Genomic DNA, 21,976 nt, shown 5'->3' on the forward strand with positions numbered 1-21,976 from the left:
GCAAAAGATGTTACTAAAAATGTGTCTTTTAATGGCTGGCAATTAGCTTGGGAAGGTGATATAAGATCACTTGTCCCAATTTGAGGAACCTGAGCAGTGCTCCAAACATCCTCTCAGCAGAGGAAGCCCCGCTCATTAATAACCTAGAGAACATAAAAGCCTTTTGCTTGTCTTTAGGTGGGGTGGAGAACAAAAGTTGTTCCAGTTGTATAAGCAGGATCCCAAGATAGCTATTTTTTTCCATAAGGAAATATGCAAGTTCAAGGCTTTTATTTTTAATACAGAAGGAGCCTAGGACTATTTGTCATAATGTCAGATGAGAACAGCCACCCTAGGGAGAACAGGGCTCCCTCCAGCCCTGGATCACGATTCTGGGCTGCAGAATGCTGATCCATTTAGGCCAGCACTCTTTAGCTGCTGCCTTGGATAGGAAGTGAAATAGGTCAATACAGAGAAACTAATGAAAATCCCACCCTTCATTAACATTTGCTTATGATATTGGCTCATCCTGAGTCATGGCATAAATCTACCTGGTAACCCACATATTGTGCACAGGATATGTTTGCACTGCAATCAAAGAAACGATCATGGAGATGTTTACAGCAACCAGACGTTATATAATAGCTGTGGCCAGTCTTACTGGCTACATTGGTCACATAATTTAATATTTTCATGCTGATAACATAAGAGTAACAGGAAGCAAGCAAACCCACAGAAGTCCAGTCCACAAAAATCCTTCCAAACAAATTGACACCGATGTTGCTCTTCCACCTCAAAACTTCCTCCTGTGTCTCTCACCAGAGAATCCAGAGCACACATTGGAAACATCTCTGACCACGCTTCAAAAGTATTCAGGTGCAGAGAGACAAAGCAGACTCTCCAGACAGGGTTTCCAAAGCACATTCCAGGTTAAGAAATCAAGATGGACATTTTAAGTTCCCAGAGAGAGCAGGAGTTGTCCTCTCCATTATGAAAGTGGGAGTCATCTTCTGCCATTGCCTGACTGGTATTCAGGAGCTGGTCTTTTCCAGTTATCCAAGCTCCTGACCCAAGGTACCTCAGGAGATGGCCTATCCCACCTCAAGGCGACAGCTGAGAGGTTAAGGTGGGATAACGTTTATAGGCATCTCTTGCCTACCCAAGCATCCTGTGACAACACTCCACCTGCTCATTATGGGTTGAGGAAATGAAACTGGGAAATCCTAAAGACAACTGTAAAGCAGAGTTTTTCCACTCAAAGTTTGATCTATTATTGTAATGAACGTCGCATCCTGTGACAGGAAGGTAGAAAAATAACAGGAAGGATTCCAAGGAGAAGAGGACAAACCTGCAGTCTGGGAGAACGGGGCAAAGAAAGTCTTTGCAAGCTCATCAGCTTCAGCTGAAAAATGGCTCTCAGCTCACCCCCCATAATGTGATTTGTATGCTGTTCAGAGCAATCATTAGACAAGGCAGTTAGCTGGCTCTGTTATGTATTATGCTACAGGTGCAAGGTCTGGCATCCCACATAATTGCTGCATAGATCTAGATTTAGCTTATCATCATTTTTATGTAAGCTTTCAAAAGGAAAAGAGGAGCTCAGCGGTTGCCCTGTGCTGGGCTTTGGCAGTGATCCCCGGGCCGGGGAAGGACTGGGGCTGGACACAGAGCTGGGCAGCGCTGCACCCAGCTGCAGAGAGCCAGGCCCAGAGTTTGGGAGAAGAAAACAATCTTATCACTGGGAAACTGATCCCATCACCTGCTGCCTAGCTCTCTGAGGGCACCTTGCCCCGGCCATCCCTGGACTCCCAGCTGCACAGCCCAGCCCCGATGGCTGCAGCTCGGGGCAGTGTGTCACGGCGTCCCACTGACCGCAGCTCACTGCCCCAGCACAGTGACCCACACCTCCTGCCAGCCCGGAGCAATCCCTACCCCATCATTAACGCCGCTGCGGGGTGGGGCGCGGGGAGGAACCGCCGGGCGAGCAAAGAAAACCAGGGCACCGAAACCGGGCTGGTGGCCTTTGAGTCCCGTGGTCCCTGCGAGCAGCGGGAGCACAGTGCTCACCAAGGTGACTCACTGGAGCTGGGCACAGCTGTGCTGGTCCGTGCCAAGAGCAGGGCAGTGTCAGCCCTTGTGGTGCTGCGCGTTCGGTCATTCAGCCACCAACTAAACGGACATCTGTGGATGCTGAGAGATTGCTCACAAACAGCTCTGAGGTGTCTGGGATGCTGAGAGTCAGTGTGCAGATGATGGGCATCTTGATGGCCAGCTGTACTGGAAAAAGAGCATCGGTTCGTGTTTTGGCTCTTAGGTGTTCGTGTTTGTAGGCTCCTTGATATTTAAAGCAGGTTCTCCATTGCCTCTGGAGAGTGAAGTTCCCCCTTGTCAAATTAAGTTAAAAAGAAAAAATAGTGAGAAAAAACTAATCACTGTAAATAAAGTAAATTTTACATTTTCAGACTATCGGATATAAACAACTTGGCCTGAAGCTTCACTGCCAGTTAAAGCTGCTAGCAGATGTCACACACAGCAGAATCTGACCTTGGTTCATGGGTTATCATGTCACCTGTCTTAATACCCCTCATGCACACTATACTGACATCACTGCAGCTTTGTGAGTGGTAGACTGACACGTGCAGGACCTTGTCTAGGGGCTGGTCTAAAACCAGTGGTGGTCTGTCAGTTCTGCTGCTCTTCAGGCAGCAATGGGAGCTGCTGTTGGCAGCAGAGCAGCTCCCCTCACCTCTAAGCCAGTGTTTAAGGAGTCCCCAAACACAAGGGGTTGGTGAGGCACACCAGGGTGTAGACTGAGTCTTTAGAGCCTGTGAAGAACAGTGGCAGAAGCCCAGAGGAAACGATGGAGTTGTTGGGATGTATTAATGGTGCTGAGTTTGTATCTGTATGCACTGAACTGCCCCCTCCAAATCCAACTCTGTGATGGCCTGAGGAGAGTTTGGATTTATACCAAAGGGCACACAGCTTCCCAAGAGATTGTGTCTTCCTTGCTTGCAATTTGTCTTCTTGTAAAAGGGAAGTTATTTCTAGATTACCTATGAAATGAGTCATTGTTCTATTGCTACTCCAGGAAAAGGAAAAAAAAAATAGAAACATTAAGGAGTAAAGAGTCCTGAGCAGCAGCTTTGAGAGACTGGAACACAATTCAAAACAAAATATCATCAGGAAGGGTCTCAGTTCTTTCAAACAAGGGCCTTAATTTTGCTCCCCGGGGGAAAGTGTTTGTAATGAAAAAACTACTGCTTACACTTTTATGGCTCCTGCAAGGCTGACTCACCTCTGATACACATATCATGGGACAGAAAAGAAATAATATTTCCCATCCAGCATGAGGCTTTACTTCAGACATTCCCAAAGCACCTGGTTATTTTTTGAGCAGGCTCTGAAGGGTGATTACAGGCTGGAGCTTGATCCAGCAGCATTTCTGTAGAGCCAGACATGGACACCAGCAGCTGAGACACATGCTGCTCGTCTTGGACGTGTTTGATGTACAGAACCAACAAAACCCAGCACACTGCTTTCTCTTGCACCTGCTCCCATCCCTGTGCACAATGCAAGTGTAATGCCAAAAAGGTTTGAGGGCAACTAAGATGACCAATTTGAAGTTCTCTGAATTTCTTCACCAGTCTCATTTTGAAATCTGTGTTGGTAATATCGAGCACGGATGATGCAATCACCAAGTTGCCATTTTGAGCAACCTACAGGTTTTACTGGACTCTAACAAATTTCCAAGCACTGTCCTGGAAACCTTTGTGCAGTGCTTAGCAAAACAGGCAGTTACCTAAAGGCACCAGAACTGCGTTAACATATAAAGCAACACAGCAGTATACTGCTTCCCTCACACGTTATGAGCCAGGCTAGATGGTTCAGAACCACACTGCACAGAAACAGAGCACCCTGTGGCTCTGCAAGCCTTTCCCAAGAAACAACCATCCCACTCCAACAACATGAAGGTTTCTGGGATGGACAGGTCTTCCTCACCACCACTGAGCAGAATTATGCATCAAAAGCTTCCATACAATCAGGGAACCGAAAATGAGCTTTGGGAAGACGGTGATTTTTGAAGCAGGGTGTTGTACCTGTCAGGGACAGTGGCAGCCAATCTGTCTGGTCTCTCTTAAAAACAGACCGAAGGCCATAGCTGGGCATCCTGTCTCTGTCAGCAGCCAGTAGCAGATGCTTAAGAAAGATATAAACCTCAGGAAAGCCTGTAGTCACACTTCCCCAGAAATACCAGATATTTCCTGAACCGAAGATGGTATCTCTTTATTTAAGAGCTCTCGGATTTTTCATTTGGCACTGTGTGCAGGACAAGTTCTGTGAAAAATAGCATCTTCTGTTGTTGGCTCTAAAAACTGCTATCTGACAGTTTCACCTGATTCTCCTTCATTGCCATTCCTGTGCCCCGCAAGATGTGACAGACCTCTGTCACTCAGCTCTCTGGTGTGACAGGTCTTGGAGATCCATCCTGGACCTGACTGACTTGTCTCTTTGTACAGAAGCTGCTTTGAGCACTATCCACCTTTGCCAGTTCTGCTACAAACCAACAAGCAGCCATCACAAAGTCAAGAGCCATATGACATAGCTCAGCTTCATGGGGAGAGATGGCTCCAGGAGTCACCCAGGTCCAAGATGACAGTGGCTCCTTTGCTTGTTACAAGCCAGCATGGCCCCGATGAGCCTCCTGTAGCCCTCTTACAAGATAAACAGTTAAATATCACAGAATCATGGAATCATTAAGGTTGAAAAAGACTACTAAGATCACCAAGTCCAACCACTATCCCACCCTCACCATGCCCACTAAACCATGTCCCACATCTCCACAGTTCTTAAACGCCTCCAGAGATGGTGATTCCACCAAGTCCCTGGGCAGTCTGCACCAGTGCCTCACCACTTCTTCTGAGAAGAAATCATTCCTAATATCCAACTTGAATATACAGAAGAATTTGTGTAGCTGAGCCAGGAGAAATGCATCTTCATCCTTCTGTTCTCTCAAATCTGGCAAATTGTGGAAGACCATCCCAAGGAGGGACCATGGCTGGTCATGTCTTGCACCAGGCCCACAAAACAAGAAGGAACATGCTACAGCACAACACTTCTCAAAGCAGTTTTTGTTAAGCAGCAAATTCTGTGTAACCGCATAACTCACTGAATATTGAGAATGTTTGTCTATGACGACCATACATGAAGTCTCTGATACAGACACTTATCAATGACAAGTCACCAATGTCTGGAATCTCAGACATCCCCAAGCATCCTCTAGTACAAAAGAGTCCTGTTTGCTGTAACCCAAGCTATGTGATCCAGATGCAGGCAACCATCCGTTTTTTCTTCTGTTTTCAGTCAGGCTCTAAAAACATTGAGTCAGGTTTCAAAGCAGCATAGCCTCTTGCCATCTTTTTTTAGTGTATGGCAATACAATCACTCAGCACTGGCGCAATGACACAGAAATCTGCAGCAGACCTCTATCTCTATTGTATACAGAGTAATAATTTGATGCTGCTATCTGCAGTGAGATCTGCTATCTGTTAGCCATGTCTCCATTCATGTCCTGTGATCGAACTCATCCCTGCTCATTCTCATGTGGCTTCTCTCCCTGGGCCATCCCTAGCATGGCCTAAAAACATCCGGCTGTGCCCTCAGGAAGACACAGGAACAGGGGAAAGCACGTCTTGTTGCTCTGCATTGCATGTATTATTTTTAAATCATCACACAAAAGGATGCGGTTCCCATCAGCCAGGGCATGTCCGAGCTTCTGTGAGACAGGGCTTTGTATTTCTAAAGGCAGAAAATGTGGCATGTGCTGCTGCCATTGCTCTGGCAATAACCACGTGGGGTGAGTGCTGTAGCATCAAGTCACATGATAAATAAAAAACATCCACTATACAAATTAAAGTAGGCCAGAGAAGATTTTATTTAGATGGTAGAAATTTTCTTAAATGTTTTCTTTCAGATATTGCTATGTAGAGGCACAATATGCTTGTGGAAGCTGAGATTGACTTAGCTGCTCTGCCCACTGCGCTGTAGGGCTAGATCCCCACCTGGCCCAACTAAACCCAGAAGAGGCAGGCTTCTACTTGTATTAGACCCAGCTTGTTCCTCTGAAATACTCCCATTCCATCTCTATCCACCCATCTTATCCTGAATGGCATCCAAAACTTTTCCCTTCCCTTCTTACTGACCTCTTCATTTCCGCCCCCACCCGCTTATTATCTTTGCACTTGCTCTGTTTAGCATGGGGATTTTCAAGGATACCACCCAACAGAAGATGTGTCTTCACAGCACATGAAATCCCCAAGAGTCAAATCTGGGTGTCACAGCTATGCAAGCAGGTGCAAGGGATAGGGCAGTAACAACCCAGCAAGTCAGTCACCCACAGGTGTGTGTGCATGCTGATTTGCATCCTTGCTTTGTATTTTATAGGAAGAAGACAAACAGGCTATTCTTTACTAATACTTCCTCAGAGTCCTAACCACGATGTCAGCCTGCCTCCTTCCTGCTAGCACCAGCATTAGCTCCTCAGCCTCGTCCTGGCAATAATTGCCAACTGCCCACAGCCCCCCTGCTGAAACAGGTCGGGGAGCTTCAGCAGCTAAATCCTCCTCCGGAGTTCTGAACAAGTTTCACAAGGCACTTCAAAGATTCAGCAGCTGGAACAGTGATACGATGTCATGCGTTGCAGATGAAGTGCTAATACTGTCCATAATGGATTTGCTGGGATGTATTTCACGTTTCCTCCACCTGTTCCCTCTCTGGTGGAGTTCTTGCTTCCCTGGGGTTTTGTCTTCATAACATACCATGTCTGCTTGTGGGGAAGCAGAGCTGACAGTAGCTGTGGTTGGCCTTATTTCTTTGTACCTTACAGTGAGACCTTGTCTTGGATCCAAGAAGAGAGCAGTGATACAGTGCCAGCTTTCCCTGTTGCTAGTGTTAGTACCTACAGCAATGCCCTGCTGTTCTCCTGTGTGGAGCCTGTCCCATATACATTTCCCAATCTGCATGGGGAGAAACAGCAGAGATGCAACCAGGAAAGCGATGTGTTCCCAGGCGCTCACCCTGCAGATCCTGTGATGAGTGTGAGGCAACCACGCAAGCTCTGTTCACACCTTGAGAAAGGTCATGTGCCACAGCAGGCACCTACCCCATCACCTCCTGATACCAGAGCAGGTCCTGGGCAGAAGAAAAACAGGCACAGTCTCCTCTGAGACTGTTATTCTAGCCAGCTAATTAATAGCTTGTTGATTGCACTCTTAAAAGTAGTGCAGTTAAAGGAGGACATGCAGTGTATATCTTCTTTAAAAGATGGTTGTAAATGAATTTACTTGTTTCATAAAGCAGGATGTCTTGACTCGATACGTTATGTAATTACTCAGACCAGCTGGTACAGAGAATCACAACCAAAACCGAGCTCCTGCTCCGCAGCACAGATGAGATTTCTCTTCTCAGTGCCACGCACTCAGTCCTGGTCCTGACGTTCTGTCTACGTACTCACAGTGACGTGTTCTGGCTGAGCATATAAGGACCTCCTAGAAGCTTGCAGCTGTGAGAAGAGAAGAAGGAAGGTCTGCACCATATCTGAGCAAGCAGGCATCCTTCCAAACATGCTCTCAGGCAGCTTGGGGGAAGGGGAGGAAAGGTTAAATATTAAGAGCTCAGGACACCTGGATCCTCTTTCCTGCTCTGGCCACAGATTTCCTGAGAAAGCTGTTTCTGACCTCAGGTTGTCTTTAAGAACACCAAAAATTCTCCAACGCTTTGTTCAAAGCATCCATATACCACTAAAATGGTGTGAGATCCTGAGTCCTTAAACTGCAGTGAGGGTCTGGTACCTTAAGCCACTCAGGACCAAAATAAAGCTGCATTACAAGGAGGGCCAAATATCTTCAATTGCATCAAGGCCTGGATTTACATGATGGCTGCAACTGAAAGATTTTGGAGGCTTCTCATCACAGCAACCAGCAGAGAAATGAAAGCTAAACTTGCTCTCAAGTTAGCAGGAAGACCAATGGGCTACTACATCTCTACTGGTAAGAGCAGGGCAAGGTAGGCAACATACTGATGTAGCAGGAAAAGAAAGCAAGAATCAGGCTGTACAGTGTGTCACGCCTTATTCATACAGGGCTTGAAGAATCCCTCAGCAGCTCAGCACATCCCTTGCTGGCTCCCTCCCCTGCTGCTTGCCCCATCCCCAGATCACTTTTCCTGCAAGTGGTGGTGGGGCCGGGCTTGGGAGCTGCACACACGAAATCCACCCAACACCAAACCACAACCTGTTTTTTTAGCAGGGCTATTTTCAGCCCCAACAGCATGCAGAAATGAAGTACCATTAGGAGCCAACCCCACAGTCTGCTGCAACTGATAGTGGGAAAAGCTCTTCCTTCTTCCATCCCTGCTTGTGCCCATCTGTATCCCCAGCTCTAGAGTAAGATTCCTACTGTCTCCTTTGTGTTGGCTTTGGGGCTTCCAAATCCCTCTTCAGCTCACTAATCCAGCAAATGATGCTCTGTTTTGACTTGCTAGGATGGGAAGCTCTGCAAAGCCAAGTTAAAACATCCAAAAAACCCTCCAGTAATTTCATTGCTGAGGTCACAGCGTAGGCCACAACCACAGGAAGAAGATCAGGGCCCAGGGCCAGCGTACCCTCTGGAACCAGCTTCATCTTGAAAGGAAGCATGGTTGAACAGCAGCCTGGATGTAGTACTAGCTGTAATGATCCCAACAAGCTTTTGTTTTCTGCAGCAAATGAGATGTGCTTTGCTCTTGAAAACAGAAGAAAGAAAGCAGCCAAATACAGAAAAGCAACCTCATTTCTACAAAACGACTTGCATTACTTAATATGTACACTGAAGTGCTATATGTGGCATGCCTAGCAAGTCAGTGATTCTCTGCTGACCTTTGTCAACATTCAAATTTTCCATGGGCTCAGCATATCCCTACATAAAACCAATAACTGTCAGCTAAACAATTTAATTAGAATCCATCGACCAGGTAGAAAGACTACAGCTCAGGAACAGTTGTAAAATGAAGTCGTGCTGACAAACGCCAAGTTTTTTTCCAAACCTCGTCGTGTCCTCATCAAAATAAAACAACACCTTTATCGCTTTCAGAGTGTGAAAGAGAAGAGTCAGTGGGGAAAAGGCCTGAAAATCTTAATGCTAGGGAGCAGGCTTGAATAATTGGATGGAAGGGTCTACAGGGAGACTTGCAGTGCGGTGAGAAAACAACACATCCACGTTGTCACTTCCCCACTCACCCCATCATGGCCTGCGGGAGGGACACAGTGCAATAGCATGAGTGTACGACCACCCCATGGCAACCTCACTAGGATGCCCACCAACGCTGCAATCCGCTGTAGGTGCTCTCAGGCATTTGGGTTCTGCAAAAAGCTGTAATTAGCTGTCTAGACAAAAACCCTAACTTCCCACAGGATCTTGCTACTTGATTTTTAGGTTGGCTTCTTTTGTACTGCAAGAGTCCATGTGCCCGCCTCCCCTGAACACCACAAAGCTATTATAAAACTGAAACCTCCCTGCAAAACCCTGAAGAATGTTGAATGTTTCTGTCTGTCCTCTTCCTCCTGTTTACACAACACATTGATAAGATCATTAGTAGTCATTTAACATCTGATTCGCATGTTTGTTGTTGCTGTTGCTGTAATATTTTGCCTTTCAAAATTCCAGAACTTGGCTTTCCAAGAGTGACTGAGGTTGTGTGGGAGAGAAGTTTGCATCCTTGCCAGCGCCCCAAGGATACGCTTTATATCTGGACTATTTAAAATCTCCTTCACCATCAAACGTGTTACCATCATTTTTATCTTGTTGTTTTGTATGACCTATTCTTGTTATCCTGCATAACCTTAGTTTAGCAATATCAGGTTGGACATTAGGAAAAATTTCTCATCAGAAAGAGCAGTGAGGCAGTGGCATAGGCTGAAAAGGAAGTGGGGGAGTCACCATCCCCAGGGGTGTGCACGAAAAGTAGAGATTTGGCACTGAGGGAAATGGTTTGGGCGGCATGGTGGGATGGGTTGATGGCTGAAAGTCATCTAGAAGCTTGGTACAAGCAGAGAGCTTTCCCAGGAATCCTGATCTGGATTACACCAAACCACTTACTCAGCTATACCAGTCTGCATGGTACAGCGCTGCGCCAGTCCTCATCCAGGAGACAAACACCTCCTGCCATGGGGAGCCTACACGAGGTGAGCGCTCGATGTGTAATCAAATCTGCAGTAAAACAGTGCTGACAATGCCTCATGGAATCCTATCAGCCCTGCAGCTGCTTGTCAGGTAGAGCTGTGAACTGAAGGGATGACTTGTATCTGAAGAAGCTGCAGTCAGATGCCCACAGTTGAGCAGCTTGGGAGTTCTGTGTCACTGAAACAGATCCTTCATTAACCGTGCACAGCAGCACCCACAGCTGATGTCCTGTGCTGCCCAACGCATGACAGTCTGAAGGGTCGCAGCTATGCTATCCCAAGGAGGGCTGCCTGTTGAAGTAGAGATCCTGTCCCTTCTCATTGTGTTAGGGACAAGTCATTCTGCTCCCCCACTCACGCTTGGAAAACCTCACCCTTCATTTTATAATTCAAAACATTTTCAGTGTTGTGGAGGAGGGTTTGCTGATACTTCAGCAAAGAGAAGAAAACTGCTTAGTGATCTTGTAACTAGGAAGCAGAGTTCATTGCAGAAAGGGGAAAGAGCTCATCACAGAATGGGAAAGGACAGAGAGGGAGGTGCACACTTTCCCCCTAACTCATGTACTTTTCTGTATTACAATTTAGTAGTTTAAACAAAACTTCTACCACGATCTTGTGATATAGGGTGTATTGCAGAAAGCCCATCTTCTTGAGAATCAGAGCAATATCTAAGATCCTCAAGAGCGAATAGCAAGAGCACAGGCTTCTAGTTGACAGGACTGAAAAATGTAGACAGTAGCCTCAAAACACGGGTGACTTTCCCATGTGGGAAAAATTAGCACTTACCTCTGAAGTTAATGCTTCCTGGTCCACACGTTGTAAGGCCAGACACAACCATACTACTCATCCATTCTGCTCAAAGCTGTGGTTGAGGTGTACAGATAGAAGCAGACCAGAGAGCCTGCTCAATTCTTTCACCATTATCACTTTAGCAGGAGCCACAGTGGCATCTCCTCCATCCCACACAACTCTGATTGTACCCATTCCTTGTAGCAAGCTGGGATTTGCTGTGCAGTGCCTCCATCAGCAGAGTGCCCAGTGCTTTTGTTGCACCCAGCTGGTTTCTTTCATCTGGGCATAACACTCAACTGCAGCAGAATGACAAATAGATAAATAAGCAGCTGTGTTTTGTGGTGGAATTTAGTGTCCCGTCCTCTCCCTTCTCTCAGCTTTTTGTATGGAAAAGAGCTGTCAGAAATAGGTGCTGGAATCCAGTCACTCCATCCAGCACTTACATCTGCTTTCTTTTGGAGTACTGCTGCATTTCATCTTCAGAAGAAGGTCAGGGTGCCTAAAATATTTATGCTTGGAGCAACTAAAAGTAAAACCAGTGGTAGGTAATTCTTAACCAGTTTCGCTATTTGTGCTGGTTACGCTTTTTGCTAGGGAGTTATTTTTCTCTCAAGAGAAATTTAAGAGAAGAAACACAAGGCCTGTTAAACAAATCCTTTCAATCCAACTGCAGAATTGTTTGTGATTTCTTCCAGTGACATAAAGCCATGCTCCACTGGATCCAGACTCCATTCTAAGGAGACAGTAGTAAAGGCTCACCTTGAAAGCAATTAATCTTATCTAAGGCTTTAATTGTAAACTGCATGAAATGATAATAGGCTAAACTCAAGGGTGCTTCATTTGCTGCTGAATACTTGTAATAGGATAGGATTTGTGTCGCCTTATTGATCTCTGTTGACATAATAACACTGAGTAGACAAGCAGAGGAAAAGACCACACTTCCTTTGATAAGGACTGTGTCAACTACTTCCCAATAGCCTGACAACAGGGAGGAAGGGAACGAAGATGTTCCCTTTGATTCAGAGGTGTGGGCTGTGCAAAGGTCCCCTTTCTTTAAGATAGAGAATTTGTAGGCTATATCCTCCCCTTTGATATTCTCCCTCGAGGGTGAGAGCCCATCTGAGCAGGGAAGAGGGGGTCCACCCTCTCCTTAGCCATGGCCACACATCCCTCCAGTTGGCAATGCTACTTTTGGAAGGCAAGCATATAAGGAAATAATTACTTTCTTTTTTTTCCTCACAGCATTACTTATTTGACAACTCATTTTTCCAAACTGACTCACTTTCTCTCACATCAGTGCTAATGTTGGCTTCAAGGAAGGAACAAGACCAGAGCAGACCTAACTTACATCTGCCTTAAGATGATGCTAAGCTGCAAATCCCATTGCCAACTCGGTAAAGGCTGTGCCCACTTCAGGAACCCAGATGCCCCAGGATAGGAATAAGGAGCTCTTCAAGAAGGGCTGCATTGCCTGAATGTAAACCAGAGGCCATCTAGCAAACAGCAGGGAGAGAGCTGGGCAGTAATTTCTAACTGAGCAGTGGAGGGATGTAATAAAACCTGCGGGGGAAGTCCATTCATTCGCACACATTCATTCTCTCTCCTCTCCCTCTCCCATAGAAAATAAACACCTAATCTTTTGTATTTCTCAAAATATCCCTTGTTAATGTAACGAGGCCATAGGCAGTAACCTCGAGTCAGCATCCTGCAGCAATTCTGACAAGTCAGCAGCATCCTCACTGCTCCAAGGAATTGGAAAACACCAGCAGCGCAGAAAACACAAACATCAACACGCAGAGCAAACACGCCTGGTGCGCCAGAGCAGCAGCAAAGGGCCTCCAGGGACTGTGGGGAGTGCGCTGCTTGTTGGGGAGAGTGAACGTGGGGGACATAATGAACGGGCAAGGCATAGTTCAGCTTCTTAGGATTCAGAAAGTAATTAGAGGAGGCACAAGTCAGCAGAAGAGAGTATACACTGTGACTTCATTAGAGTCATCAGCACTCACCCCCTACTGAGCAGTCTCCTCTTTCCCTCTCCCCTGCCTCCCGCAGATTTTGTTACCAATGCTCAGGGTCATCTCACCTAATGAAGTCCATTTTAAAGCTTTCTCAAAATGCAACTTGGAATCTTAGATTTTCTGCTTGGGAAGCACAGAGGAAATAAAGAAAATAAAATAAGGAATAGGTTACTTAGACAGAGAGACGAAATGAAACTACAGTTGCAATCATCATGGATGTTATGGCTGGTGGAGCCCCCCACAACCCTCCAGTCTCCTGCCCAGCACAGGCAGCAGCGCAAAACCCACCTCCTGATCAAACCATACCCTGCTATCTGCCATCAGCTTTTCTGAAACCCATCCAGACACCTGACATTAACACAGCTCTGTGCTGAGTTCATCACAACTGTTTGCTTTAAGCATCAATAAAAGAAAAGCCCGTCTGCAATCAGTTGCCACCAAATACTGATTGGAACGGGATATGTGTTCAGGGCTAAAGACTTGCTTTCAAGCAAAAATGGTTATGTATTGTCATACCTTGGGATCTTTGGAGATGGATTTCTGATAGACCTTGTTCTCTCTCATTTGCCTTTTCATTTTTCCTTGTAGCTACAAGTCTTTTCCTGTGGCCAAAACAATATGGGAATTGTCATGAGAAGGAGTGATCTCACAGCACTCCTGAGCAGGCCCCAGGCACTGTGGCAGTGTGTTGGCATTACTGCAGTAACTGGAACATTTGGAGACTTTTCCAGAACAGCAAGGAATGGAGAGCAGCAGGCTGACTCTGCTGCCCCACAGGGCCAGCCCCACATGGCCCAATGCATCACCCCACACAAGGCCAGACACTCTCTACAAGCTTAGTTTTCCAGTAAAAAAAGATCAATGCTGTGGGAGTACTCAAACACAGAACTGCCTTGCTCTGTCCTGCCCAATGAGACAGAGACTTTGTTGGAGAATTAATTGCTTTTACATCAATAGAGAAACTTTGCACTGCTTCCACCTCATTCCCAGCCACAATGACCTTCGTTACACCTTGACTCTTTCAGCCCATCTGGCTATAAATTAGGACAGACAGGTTACACCCTTTCCTTCTCCTGTAATGCACATGAACATCTCTGCAGTGCTGTTGGCACACAAAAGCTTTTGCCCTTTCTGTTTCCCTCCCCTGATAATGAGCCATCCATTAAGGAGGCAGATGCAGCTTTAGCTGGCGATATCTTATGTAATTATGTGGGTGAACAACAGAGACAGAGCGAGTAGAAAATGGTGGAAAGCAGGAAAAGCAAAAATGGCACAATTTCCAGAGCCCAGAGAGCTGTAGCATAACTGGCTTTTTTTCTCCTTTGTTACACCCCTGATGCTACAGCCTATGGAAAAGGTGTGCTCCCCAAAAGCCCTGAGCACAGGGCTTTTTCCCCAAAAGAGCCCTGAGCTCTTTTGCATCAGACCCATTTTAAATAAGTTTCAGAGCCCAGCTTATCCCACCAGTGTCGGGTTATTGTATCAGCAAGCAGAGGCATGGACTCCCAGAGGAACAGAGTTTTCCTTGAGGGGCATGTGCCTCATCAGCCCCCCATTACTAGCTGCCAGATGTCTTTCCACTCACTTGATTCCTTTGGTATATTGTCCACCATGTACTTGCTTGTCATTCCTTGCCACGTGCCTATATCAACCTGGATTTCCAAATGCTCTCTGTCAAAATTGGTGTGGCTAATGCTGCCCTCCTCACTCAGCCAGGAAATCTGTATCTTCTAACAGAAAAACAGCACTCTTTGTACCAAACAGGGAACAGCATGTCTGTAATGAACAGAATAACCTAAAACTTTTTTCCAGAGGCCATACCAATTTCAATACCATATCAAAGTTCAGGTAGAACTAACAGTCACAGGTGAGATCTGGACTTGGGTCCCAAGTGATGCTTTGGCTCAGTCCAGACCCGTGATTTGTTCTGTGAAGGTATGCGAATCTACCCCAGGTCTCCCAGCCTTCTGATGTGAACTGTAAGTTTGGTCTTGTGACAAAAAGGAAAGGTGTTGGGTTCAGTTTGGGGCAAAGAACTAATGGTCTTACCATTTTATTTTATTCATTTCATCCTAGTTACTCAACCACCCCTGCCCTAAAGCTGGTAGAAGCTTGGCTCACAGACCATCTCTGTGTATCCACTTCTGGCTGCCAGCCCCACATACACACATATTAAATCTTACCTAATGAGTAATTAACAGGGGACTGGGACATTTCATTTGCCTTACAGCAGCACACACCTCAGGGAATGAAATAACGTTTCAAGGCTGGACACAAACATACATAACACAAAGATTTCGCAGTTTACCTTACAGATGACCACTGCAAAGTCCATACAAAGGAGGAAGCAGATATAGGAGGAAAAGTGCCCTATGGGGCAAGACTCTACATTAACTGGGTAATCAGCAGGCTTTCTATGAAAGATTTTGTATTTTAGGACTACAGTGCGTAGCTGAGATGAAGCACTGCTATTTTTACGTTACAGATTGGAAACGTAGGCACAGATACGAGAAATGTTCTGTACAAGATGGCAAAAGAACTTGGTGGCAGAGCCACAGATTCCCTCTCCTTGCACCTATTTCTTGATGTTTTACCTCCAAGATCTTCCCTCTTACCAGAGGTCTGTGAAGCCAAAGGCAGTTCAGAGGAAGGATCTGCTCACACAGGCATACCAGGATATTCAGACAGAAGCTGGAAATCCTTTGTGGATATGCTATCTCTGGAATGGGACTACGTCTGAGCCCACAGCCCCCCAAAATAGGTGCTCTACTGGGATCCACGCTCCAGAGCTGTAACACTGCCTGTTCTACAAAAAAGATACTCTTACCTGCCCATTCCATAGCTACAGACAGCCTTTGCATCACTGCAGCTGTTTCTCCCCATTCTCCTCATTTTTATGTCATGCTGGTGAAAAACACTGTGTGGATTGTCCTTACCTATGTGCTGGATATGCTGGAGTGATGAAATCTCTCCTCACCTTGCCCGCCAGCACACCTGCACCGGGATGTACTGGGACCAGTTGGAGGGATGGGGAGGGCAGTTTAGTTTGTCTCTCAGCCAAAAATGCAGAGGAAAGCCTGCCAAGTAGAGGAGGTCAGGGAGCCTCGTCCAACCGGCTCTGCAGTGATGCCACACTTGGAACCCACAGACCAGCGCTGCTGATGCAAGTCCAGGGCTGGCTTTCCTCTTGCCAGACTGATTTAGTTTTGTGTTGCTAACATCCGTGCTGCATTTGTATTCAGTAACATACTGTACAGTCTTTGCTTTTCATTTCTTGCATGGTTGGCTCCCATGCCCACCACAGGAGCTGCTCTGTGTCTGCACTGTGAAAGCACTGTACAGGAGGCAGTGATACCAGGCAGATTAGTGCAGGATCCTGTAAATACAGACCAGATAGGAAGGAACATTCACAAAAGATACTGAATTCACGTATTATGGACAACTTTAACTGACTTTGCAACAATAGAATACTTCAAGGTCAATTTTTGGATAAAATTTAAATAGCTACCCAGAATAGATACACAGAATACCCGTGTACCTGTAGATACAGACCCGCATAGCTGGAGGTGCCTCTGATCATTGCAGGGAATTGGGCTGAATGACCTTTAATGGTCCCTTCCAACTCAAACGATTTTACAAAAATACTGAAATGAGTGCATTTCCTGATCTTTGACAGGGATAGCCTATAAATATCTTTTAAGAGCCATGAAAGCATTCAATGAAGACATCAGTTTATATTTATCCCTCAAACTCACCACAAAATGAGTACAGCCTTTTTTTTTTTCTTTGAAAAACAATAGGAAGCAAACTGGTTTATCTTACTATACCTGCCATAAATACCTTTATGGCAAGGTAATTACTAAGTGCATTGTGTTGAACAATTTGTTACTTTGTTAGGGGAACATTTGTCACAGCCTTTGGAGATGGCAGAAGAAAACTCCTCCATGACCTTTGGAAAATTAAATCTGGCATTGCTTAGAAGTCAAAGTTGATAAGCTTGTCTTTAAGCTCCAGAAGCATTTCCCATGCCTCCTGAAAAAGATGCGACTTGCACTTCCACTGAACTGAAGCCAAGACAGCTTATGCCTGCCCTTTTACAGCCATAGAACGGCTTGGGTTGGAAGGGACCTGAAAGCCCATCCAATAACAACCCCTGCCACAGGTTGGGCGCCACACACAAGCTCGACTGCCCAGGGGCCTGTCCAACTTCTCCTTGAGCATCTCCAGGGATGTGGCACCCACAGCTCTCTGGGCCTCACCAGGGCAGAGCAGAGGGGGACAATCACAATCCCCTCCCTCTCCCTGCTGCCACCCCTCTGTTGACAGCCAGGATACTGTTGGCCTTCAGAGCTGCAAGAGCATGCTGCTGGCTCATATCCAGCCTCCTGTCCACCAGGACCCCCAAGCCCTTCTCTGCAGGGCTGCTCTCTCCGAGTTCTCCCAGTTTGTAGGCACTTCTGGGCCTCCAATGCTCTATGCCTACATAGCTTTCAGGGCAAGCAACTGACTGACTGCAGCACTGCAGGGCTCTGCACTGTGCACAGCCCTGCACTCAGCCTCGCAGGACAGAACACCGTGGGCTGGAGAGATCGTGAGCTTGATTGTGTGATACAAACAAAGAGAGAGCCATTATCAGACGCTGCTTTGCTAGGCTATACAGAGAGCCACCTCTGCAGATTGCACAATGCCCTCGGATGTTCCCAGTGCCACAGGGCTGGCGCTCGGACAGAGAGGAAACCGGATCTCCTCCCTCCTTCCCTCCCAGCATGGGAAAGCTCAGCAGAGCTGTTGTATAGGCAAAAAGCCCTCACTTATCTCCTGGGAAAGAGCCACGCCGCTCTGGAGCATCCATGACACACAGTGCTACAGTGAGGGAACAGAGGAACGTGGTGTGGGCCACAAGCATAGAAAGAAGCTGGCTGTTACAGAGTTAACATTGCAGAAGAGTTTTAAACTAAAGGCTGCGGGGAAGGAAGAAATGTGGAAGAACGCTTCATTTGGTCGAAACTTTCAAATCTCTGTTAAGAACAAAAGATAGAAAAAGGGCGGAGGAGTTGAAAACAGAGAAACCCCAATTAAGCCCCTTAAGTAAGTACATAAGCAAGCCCCGATGTGTTGCTCTATCCGTATGCATTTCAGAAGACGTGACACACAGCCACTCATTTTCCATGCCTTAGCTGAAATGCCTCATTTTTGTGGAGGTAGAAAATCTACAGGAAGAGGATAAATTATACTCAAGTTCATCCCATCTGGCAGCCAGGATCTGTTGTAAGATGTAGCTAAGAAGAAATTTCTTCTTGTCATAAGACTGTCAAATTCAATGTTTACCTTTAAAAAAGGGAACCACATGAAAGTGAGGAAATTCATTGAAGTGAGCAGCTAGAAGCAGTAAAGCACTTACAGATGATGTAATGCTGCTTGAAGATGCTGTACAGCAGGCTCAGTGTAAGGAAAAGGTAAGCTAATGTGATTAAAGCATGCAACACTTCTAGGATGAAAAAAGAAATTCTCCAAAAAAAATGAGGTGTTAAGGAAGATGGAAAATAACATGAAATCTGACAAAGTGGATATGAAACTATAATAAAGCACAAGGAAATTAAGAACATGCTAGGGGCATAATACTGAACAAGGAGCTTTTTTCAAGCAGGAAGCTGCTGGAGGGATGGAAGGGGTGTGTGTGCAGATTATGTAAAAGCAGTAAGGCCATCACAGGAGATAAGAATTAGCTCCTTCTGTTGGTGTTCCTGGAGAAACTTCCACACTGCATTACTCTATAAGAGGAGTGGTCACTTATGCACTACACCATCAGCTGCACCAGGCTGAGGCCACTGTGCTTTCTTCGTTTTCCTTATTCCTTATTCCCTTCCTTGTCTCCTTCCATGTGTCAGCACCAGCAAGGTTTCCTCACCATGCTGTGCCTGGGCTGCACTCCACAGCCTTTTATGGGTTTTGTGCTTCAGGCACAAAGCAGCTGGATGCTGTCAGCCTGCTGGGATGACTCATGAAGGTTGGCATGGGCTGGTATTCTTTACCTGATACAAAACTGACACAAAGCAAAACATTCACTCTTTGTGCATCATTGAAGTCCTATATAAATGAAGATAATGAGCACCTCATGAGGTTGCCTCAAAAACTAACTGATATGGCCAAAGCTTTGAGATTCTTGGATACACATACAAATTATTTAAGCAGCTTTTGAGCAGTTCTATTTTAAATGTGAAACAGACACTGTTGCATCAAGGTCCTTTCAATCGGATATGCGACCAAGATGAAAGCAAGGGTCTGGAACTGATCATCTTCAAAGTGGAAGCACCTGGAGCAGCTGCTCAGTGTGGATGCCAATCACCAAACAGGCACTGGAAATACAAAACATTCTGGGTGGTGATTTGTTACATCAACTGTTCTCATCTGAGCTGGACCAGGCTGTGAATCAATACAGCATGGACATTCTGTGACAGACAGAACTGCTGCAATCACTTCAAGTAGGGGCATACCAAAGCTGTATTCCCCTTTCTCAACGTTTCTGCTTATTCCATAATTAAACCATTTAAAAAACTTTGTTTCCCCTACAAACACCTCCCACGAGCAGATACATTTAGCCATTCAGCAGCAGGTCTTAGTTCCAGAAGCAAATTTTTATGACCATTTCTAGTTTTTAAAGGTAGCTCTAACAAGCTTCTCTACGAGCCACAAGGAGAGCCTTTATCCAAGAACAATGTTCTCTGAAAGCAAGCACAGCCTGCAATGCAAATAGATAGCTTTCACAATACTAATCAAAATGTGTTAACACTAATCAAAACAAAAATTAAATTAGGATAACAAGCCTTTGAAGATCTCCTCTTCTTCTTAAACAGATTTAGAATTTCCTTGTCACATGCATCTTTCACACCGAAAATTCAAGTGTTCCTATTCTTCCAAAAGCATGAGCGTGGTCTAAGGGCACTGCAGATTTCTCAGAGTAGAAAGCCTCTCTCCTATCTGTCCCAGCTGAGCTCCTGCACCACGGATGGAGGGCAGGCGAGGTCGGCGTTCAGATTCCTCTCAGCAAAGCTGGAAATCTTGGTAAATGCTTTGGATGCACAGGGTACTTTGCTCTCTACATCCTTACTTGAAATATCACACAATCCACTCATGCCATATGGTCTAACAAACAAGCTTAAGGTTTAGGCTGCTGTTGTTTCTTTAAATTAGACCTTAGGTCACCAACTATTAGGCTTTCAGCACTTTGAAGTTCACACATGTAATTAAATCCAGTTAAATAAAAACTAAAATCCATCTTGCTCCCATACCATCCTGAGTGCTGACCTGAAATAATCCAATGTCATCTTTGCACTTTTCAGTACTGTGCAGAGATCAAGCCATCCCATTTCTCACTTTGGGATTAATAAAGGACTCAGTTAACCGAACCTCTTGACTTCCATGATACATCCAACTCTCCCATTTCCAAATATTCTAGCCACTTCCAGGGCTGTTCTTATTATGGTCTCAAATCAGCCTTGCAGCCTCAAATGCCTCTGTGCCCATCACGTCTCTGTGACAAACAGTTGCTCTTTTGCCAAAGATGCATATGGAAAGCTCAGGGCAAAGAGGAGAATGTGTCTCACTCACTTCCAGCTCTTCGGAGCACCCAGCACCCAACCCAATCACCGCACCAAATTTATTTCCCAGTTTCCCTTCAGTAAAAAGTAGGGGCCAGATCCCTCTGACACCTACCATCATCTTAGCACAGACTTCACAGCCCTCCTGACTTCAGCAAACTCTGCTCAAAGCTCTCTGTTCCCGCCAGCTTTCCTGTGCTCCTGGGCTTCGCAGGGTAGCTGTTAAGGACAGAAATAAATCCTTTGTTTACTCTAGAAACCAAAGAACTGCTTTAACCTCTGGCTAAAAACAGGTGCATTTTCCTATCAGGTTCATGAGTCAGTCATCCCAGCACAGAGCAGTGAGCTTGGAAAGCCCAGAGCTCACTGGAAAACAGGAAAGAGTGACTTTTTAATTGAATGGTGGCAAATGTCATCATCCGGTTTTCCTGGGTGGCTTTTTTCTTTTTAAGTCATGTTAAATCATTGGTTTAACACAGCTCAGTCCTGTTCCTCACACGTTCCTCTCCAGTGTGGTATTCCAGCATCATGCTCACTTTGGGATAGAAAACACTGCCATTGTTGGACTGCTCGGGGTAACAGTGTGTTTAACATGTGACTGCATAAACCGAGCAGGCAATTAATACCTCTGTAATATATGGTGTGCTTGGCCCAGCATAATCAGACTTTCCAGCAGAGAGATTTGTATAAATATATTTGTTTATATGTGAAAACAAAGCGCTCCCTTTCTGTGGAACTGTTTTCACAGAAAACAGGATTGCTTCTTGCCTACCACATGGACAAGAACAACTAAGGAATTCTTAAAAGGTGACCTTCAAAAGTAACTTCTTTTTTGATGAAATAAAAAAAAAACAAAAACAAACGTATTTGCTGCAACACCTTCCCATTCCAACCTTAGCACTAGAAACTCAGGTCTGATTGCCCTGTTTTTCCACAACTGAAGACTTACGACAGCACCCCAAGGAGCTGCTCTGAGGATATTTCCCCACTGCACAGTTAACTCATGTTCTGACTCCACCTGAAATCAGTGGTTCTTGTAATACACAGAGGAGAAACCTCTGACCTGGCCAAGGTGTGCTCCCAGTCCAGACCAGCTTACCCACTTGTCTGTAGAGAGCAATTAGGACTTATCTCTGTTTTGCACTATGAATACAGAACTGAAAATTAAATAACATACAAATCACCCATTTTGTCAGTTTCCCCTAGTTCCGCTGTAGCAACCAGGTGGCTGGGAAAGAATCCTGTGTGAACACAAGAAAAGAAAGGCTCAGTGTCCAGAAATAACACCAACAAGGTCTCAGAAGCATGATGGCTTTGCTAGTGTCTCACTAGGTTAGGGGTTTTTGAAATAAGGAGAGTTGTCATGTCCCCAAGCA

General features: G+C 45.6%; 1 long non-coding RNA gene across 4 annotated transcripts in view; it reads right to left on the reverse strand.

The window, feature by feature from the left end:
- Window positions 1–1,455: 1,455 nt before the first annotated feature.
- Window positions 1,456–21,976, reverse strand: part of LOC128077805 (uncharacterized) — a 28,182-nt gene continuing 7,661 nt past the window's right edge. The window contains exons 2-4 of one of the 4 annotated variants that reach the window (XR_008205195.1): window positions 20,716–20,819; window positions 15,939–16,378; window positions 1,456–2,363 (exon numbers count right to left, since the gene is read on the reverse strand). This is a non-coding gene — a long non-coding RNA (uncharacterized LOC128077805). Of the gene's footprint in view, window positions 2,364–2,385; window positions 7,538–9,061; window positions 13,605–14,417; window positions 16,379–20,715; window positions 20,820–21,976 lie in introns of those variants that run through there. The other 3 variants (XR_008205196.1, XR_008205193.1, XR_008205194.1) reach the window with 3 other exon arrangements.

Source organism: Tympanuchus pallidicinctus, unplaced genomic scaffold (genome assembly GCF_026119805.1).
Source record: "Tympanuchus pallidicinctus isolate F22 unplaced genomic scaffold, pur_lepc_1.0 scaffold16, whole genome shotgun sequence".
NCBI lineage: Eukaryota > Metazoa > Chordata > Aves > Galliformes > Phasianidae > Tympanuchus > Tympanuchus pallidicinctus.